This window comes from Monodon monoceros, unplaced genomic scaffold (assembly GCF_005190385.1).
Source record: "Monodon monoceros isolate NGI ecotype Baffin Bay Population unplaced genomic scaffold, NGI_Narwhal_1 Super_Scaffold_18, whole genome shotgun sequence".
Classification (NCBI taxonomy): Eukaryota; Metazoa; Chordata; class Mammalia; order Artiodactyla; family Monodontidae; genus Monodon; species Monodon monoceros.
In genome coordinates this window covers 38,702,717-38,708,915 of record NW_021703774.1, presented here as the reverse complement: position 1 = coordinate 38,708,915, position 6,199 = coordinate 38,702,717, and the positions used below count along the sequence as shown (strand labels likewise).

Below are 6,199 nucleotides of genomic sequence, written 5' to 3'. Positions count from 1 at the left end.
CAATAGCAATGATATCCTCCCAAGAGGGTAAAATATTGGTTGGGGTAGGACTTTATTCCTTTTCTATGTAAAGCACAAATATACATATAGTACATGAACACATGAATATACAGCATAGCTATGCTATTAATATTTCACGGGGATGTAGATTAGGGGAAAGATGTCTAAAAAGGCTCCCGTGGGGCAGGAGGGGGATGGTAATAGTGAAAAAAAAAAAAAAAGTGGAGAAACACTGAGCTACATCACTGTGTCTTTATCCAGATTTGGAGGCTCCTTGAGTTTTCTCCTCGAGTTTTTAGTTGTGCTGAAATACCTCCGTGTAGCAGAAGGCAGCATTTTAAGGAAGTATGCAAACAAGAATTGCTGTGAGGCATCTAATGGTAGACGATGATTATTATAAAACAGTGATACTCTGTGACCTTTCAGTGTCTTCTATCTCCCTCTGGTCCAGATCTGTAAATATAATAGCAGCCACTGTTCACTGAATCTTTTATTTATGTCACTCTGCTGCGTACTCGACAGGCATTAACTTGTTAAATCTTCACAACGATTAGCAAAATGAATGCTACTGTTATCCCCATTTGACAGGTGAGGAAATTGAGACACGGGAAGATTAAATAATTTTCATAAGAAAGTGGTTGAATGGGGATTAGAAAAAAAAACTATTCAGTATTGAAAATGTCAAAATGGAAACCTTCCACAGTAGCGCAGGATTGTGAAAATGGTTGTGTAAGCTGAAACCACGCAAAGCAATCTTAATAAACAATGAAAAAGTTACAGTTCATTTGTGACCTTCAAACATTTTTGTCAGAACATTAAAATTTCCCTTACTGTCCATTGTAAATACATAGGGAGATGAAAAAAAGAGTAAAGCTAGTATTTATTTAGTACACTATAATTTAAAACATTAGACACTTTGAAAAGGAAAGTGTTTATTTCTTTGTAAGAAATGTATCAAGAGTAGTTTGAACAGTGCTTGCCTTCACGTCACACAACGACTAAGCATATTTTCTATGCCTTGGTGAATTGTCATGCTCTTTCTAAGTGTAGATCAGCTTCCAACACTTTGTCCTTTGAGCTTTCCATGTTGTGAAGCACCTCCAAGAGTACCTTCAATGTGAAGGTTTTTCCAGGTGTCACTTCCTCTGGAATATCATCTTTTCTTCACAACCACTGTTTTCCCTGAGTTTGCCTTCACCGACTCCTCTGGCTGTGTCCATAGCCTTGAATGGCGTCAATGTCGACCTCACCACAGTCGACTATTTATCTACAAGTTCACCTGTAGATAAGCTCTAATTTCATTTTCAGCGTCATCACTGTTCATTTCTTTGGTGCATTTTCATTTCTGTTGGCCAAATCTCTCTTTTTGATTATCCATTTTTGTAAAATGTCATATAGGTTTATCACTAGGAGACGAGGCAACTCAGCACATGCTTTGTGTCTGTGTGTAAACTTAACAACAGATGGGCAGTGACCAATAACCAAAGACAGACTTTGAAAGAAGTGTTGTGACAGATGGCTGATGATAATGGGCACCTGCTTTTTATGCAGTAGTTTGTGCACTAAAGTGTGTACTTTATGCAATTACTCACAGTGAATATCCTGTGGTCACTGAAATTTGAGCTGTGTTGCGGGGAGACTGGTGCTATTTAACTAAACCATGGTAACTGCAATCCATGCATATCAGAACCATGCAAAGTGAGGACTGCCCATATATACAATGTACACAGATTGGTCTAATAAACCCCATATATCCATCACCCAGTTTCAGCCATTGTTAACTCATGGCCAGCCTCATTCCACAACATCCCCACTGACTCTCCCCTTCCTGCACTATTTTGAAGCAAATCCCAGACATCTCATCATTTCATACATAAATAGCTATTTGTAATTTTAAACGGGGATTTGAACTCAGTTCTGTCAAATTCCAGAGTCTGAGCTCTTAACAATTACACCCTACAGCTTCCTGGGGAAGGTAATAGACCCCCAAAAATGGAATGCCATGTTACAGTATTTGCTCTTTTCATGCTGACAATGACCCTGTGAAGTATTATTGTCTTGACTCTTTCTGATGAGGAAACTGAGGCACAGAGGAGCAGAGTAACCTGTCCAAGATCACATAGTGAATGAGCAGTTGAGTCAGGCTTTAACTTCAGATCTGCTGACGCCACGTCCCATCCTCTTTCCTATGCATCACAACTGCCCTGCGGGTGGTTCTTAAACTCCCGTCACTGAATTTCTCCTGTACCCAAACTCTTGTGCCAATTGGCCTCCCAGCTATGGCCAAGAACTACAGAAACCACATATTACTTCCTTCTCTCTGCACCTCCAGTCTTACTGGAATATGATTTCAATGGCAAAACCAAAAAACAAACAAGGACTCAGCGCAAATCCTTGTGTAGGTGTGGTCGTCCTCACCCCCCTGATCCTGGTTCCCACTGGCACTGAATCCATTGCCAGGGCCACACTTGCTACGGGCTCAGGAGCCTGGTTTGTCAACCATCCTCCTCCGCAGATGTCTTCTGGGCCACTGACTCCAAGAAAAGCCTCATGGAGCAGGTTACTGGACTGAAACCAGCTATGCCTACACACTCAGGCCCATCAGAGCCCGAGTTAAATCACTGTCTGCTTCCTGCTTCAACACCTCAGCTCTGGACTGCACCATTCCCCCTGCTGAGCCTCTGTCAAGGGAAGGAACATTGCCTGGAGGTCTCTGATAACGTGGAAACAGCGAAGAGAAAAAGCAGGAGGGAAGAGAGGTGGGGAAAGAGAACAGTAACCCTGCGTGTCAGTTGAATGGCACCTCTCTGAACCCTGCCACTAATTCTAATGGGACTTGCTGTGACCCAGCTCCTAACTCCTCAGGCACTCGAGAGAATAGGCCTTATGGCCTCGCAGTGCTAGCTTTCCTTTCTCTTCTACTACAGCTTTCTGATCTCCCTGTGAACCTTCCTTCTGTTCCAGATCAAAAGCATTTTCTCTCCTGCTCCTGGAGAGAGTCAAGCAGGGGAGGGTCCTTTCAGCTCCCTTCGGCTGCCGTTCCCCAACAGTCTCAGAAGTGACTTTAGGTGAGGCTGGGACAAGGGTATTTAAGGAAGGAAGTAGGAGGCTCCAAGAACAGAGGGACTGGGAACTGCCCAAAGAAGGAGGAAATGGATGGCTCAGTTTAATGTCTATTTCAGTACAAGGCCCTGTCCCCTTGCCTATGGCATCCCATCCATTGAAATGGACAGTTCCTATTTTGTGGGCCCAACTTCTGCTTCCTTCCCACCTGCACCCCCCAAATCCTTATTTTTGGTAACAGCATTTACAAATACCCTTTCCTCTGGGGAATTTTCTCTCTCCACTTTACCAGAAGATTCTGGTGGGACTGTCCATCACAAAACCCTTCTCCCCTCCCTGGGGTAAGCTTGCAACTCAGATCTGGCCAATCAGAGACTTCCTTGGACTTGTATATGCTGATCGGAGAAAGAGAAGTCCTTCCCCGCTCTGGGTTGCTAAGCAGAAATGAGATAAACTATTTACAAGCACTGCCACCACTTGTATGGAGGAAGCTCATTTGTAGGAGAAGATGAGGGCAATACAGAAAGAAGCAGAATTGAGTGTGTGTGTGAAAAAAGAGAGACATTGCGAGATGTATCTCTATCTCTCCATGTCTAGCGCTCCATCCATCCTTCTATCTGTTTATGAGAGAGAGAGATCTGAAAGTCTTAGAGTCTCTGGATTAAATCATAATGTAAACTATTAATACCTCTGTGTATCAATACTTTTCTTTGTTTGGGGTTTTGTTTGTTTGTTTGTTGTTTGTTTTGGGTGAAAGGTTGAGCTGGGTTTTCAGTACTTAGGATAGAGACAATTCTAACAGAAGGCTGATCCCCCAACTCCACTGCTGGCATTCTGTCAAGCTGTCCCCTGAAGACAGGTGAAACCTGGTCCTACCCCCAAAGAAATGAAGTCTGCAAGGGAATTAGACCTTCATAAACCACTATAAAGCAAGACAGAACGCAATGTTACAAAAGAGACACAAATGAAATTCAGTGGGATCCACAGGAAAGGGAGCGTGTGAGACCACGGTTGTGCCTGAGGTCAGCCCAGACCCAGCTTAGAGGGATTCCTGAATGTGTGAATGCCCAGTCTTCCAAAGTCTCTTTGGGCTTTCATGGTCACTGCCATTTACTAATGTACAACCAGCACTTATCACAGCCCTGAACAGAAACCTCTGGCTGCGAGCTTCGGCCACTGTTTGCAGAGCTCAGTGTTGTTTGTGCCCCTGCCTCTCATATTTACAGTTACTCTGAAACCTTTGCTCGGAACAGCCCCACCCCCTCCCATTCATTACCGCTGCTCTGCTCCCTGATCCGTCAGACTCCATTGCTTCCTGCTACAAGCACAGCAAGCCTGCAGCTGAGTAGGGGGTGGAAGAAGGTAAGTGTGGACATTCATTTCCCAGGCATCTATCAAGGGGAACGAGTTTGTACATGCCACTTATAAGCTATTTGCAAGATGTGCTGTATATTCAGTTGTTTATTCCTCAAGTGTAAGACAGTGGTTTTCAACCTTTTCTTTTCCTCCTTGAGCCCACTTTAAGCTGGGCAAAATAGCCCACAGCCAATCAACCCCATCCTTTCTCACGTCCCAATGGAAAAATAACTCAGGGATACTATTGAGGGGCCATTGTAAAGTATATTTGGGCGGGATTAAGTGTCAATGTGCTTTAGCAACTAGGGCATACATGATTCATATTCAAATTGCAATGCATAATTGTCTTTAGGTATAATTACTGGAAAATTAGAGGCCAAAAAATACAGTTGAAGCAAATATGCAACACTAGTTGCTTTAAGGCTAACCAAATCGCAACTAACTTGATAATGATGAAGCTAAGTTAACAGTAAATTATAATTAAAGCAAGAATGGCAGCAATTGAAGACCTTGACCCAAATATGGCAATACTGACTGTAGGCTAATGACAAAGCACTGGTCTAGAGACAGTCAGGTGTGGGCGAGGCTCCATCAGAGCTTTCCCTGGAAGCCAGACTTCTTGGTGGGATACTAAATTAGAAATTAGAAATCCTCAATAAGAACTAGTATCTCATTGATTTTGGTTTATGAATTCCAAATTAGATTATCTTTTAATAATTCACTTATCAAGCTACTAGAGAGTAGCTCCTAGATGTACATAAAAACTGGAGTGTATGGACTTGTAAGTAGTTCGTCTGTAAGGACTAAAGGGAAGAGTCGCTTTCTTGGGTCTGTTTGAGGCCCGTCAGGTTGGCCTTGGGTAGTTTTGAGAATCAGTGGTTGGAAGGCTGTGGAACACAGCTGAATTTCTATTCACAGGGTCTTAGGCAAAACCAGGAGCAAAATATGAAAGTTGAGAGTCAGGGACATTTATTCCAACTCTCTTGCCTTCTACAATAAGAGTTTGTTGGGACCTCAGGAGGAAGGGGAGTGTTTTAACCTGACACTCCCAGTTAGGTTAGCACGGAGGCTAATGTGCCTTGGAAGTTTTTCATGTTTGCTGATTATAGCACAAACCTCAAAGCAATGAAGATGGATGCTGGTGACTTACAGAAGAGTTACAATGTTTTATTTGTGGCTAAAAAATTAAGTGAAGGAAAGACGAGGTGGCAGTCTGTCAGAAAACCTAGAGTACCAGTTTCCAAAGGGTACAATGTTGTGGTACTTCTGCCTTAGAAAATAGCACTTTACAATTGCATAACACTTTTAACCTTTGAAAACATATTTACATATGTTTCTTTGATCTCCAGCCAGGAGGTGCAATTTAAATCTCAGGTGACTGGAGGCAGTTTGCAGTTCTCTGACCTCCTTTTTCTTTCCTCTTTCCTCAACACTCCACTTCCTTCTCCTTGGGTTCACATCCCTCCTAATATATCCTTTCTCTCTTGTTCTTTCTGTTCCATTTCTCAGCGGTTGCTTTAGTGGCTGGCCCAGGCCTTGCTTATTCTTGAAATGAACCTACAGGAATTTCTAGGGTCACTCAGAGTTAAAGAGGTGGCTGATCCTGGAATCAAAGTCTAATTCAATCTAGATCTTTTGATACCTCTTCAAGAAATCAAAATATTTGACTTTTTGGTGTGTTGAAAAACAAATTCACTGAGTAAATTTAAGGACCCAATTGGTTTTATCCAGCGATTCAGGAATGGGGCAGCATCACATCCAGGAATTAGAAAGGAGCTCT

The 6,199-nt window shown here is 42.7% G+C and overlaps 1 protein-coding gene across 2 annotated transcripts in view; it reads left to right on the top strand.

Annotated features, from left to right (window-relative positions):
- Positions 1-4,380: 4,380 nt before the first annotated feature.
- Positions 4,381-6,199, top strand: part of LPGAT1 (lysophosphatidylglycerol acyltransferase 1) — a 106,585-nt gene continuing 104,766 nt past the window's right edge. The window contains exon 1 of one of the 2 annotated variants that reach the window (XM_029227212.1): positions 4,381-4,425. The gene's annotated coding sequence lies outside the window, so the exon portion shown is untranslated. The remainder of the gene's footprint in view (positions 4,426-6,199) is intronic. The other variant, XM_029227215.1, reaches the window with a different exon arrangement.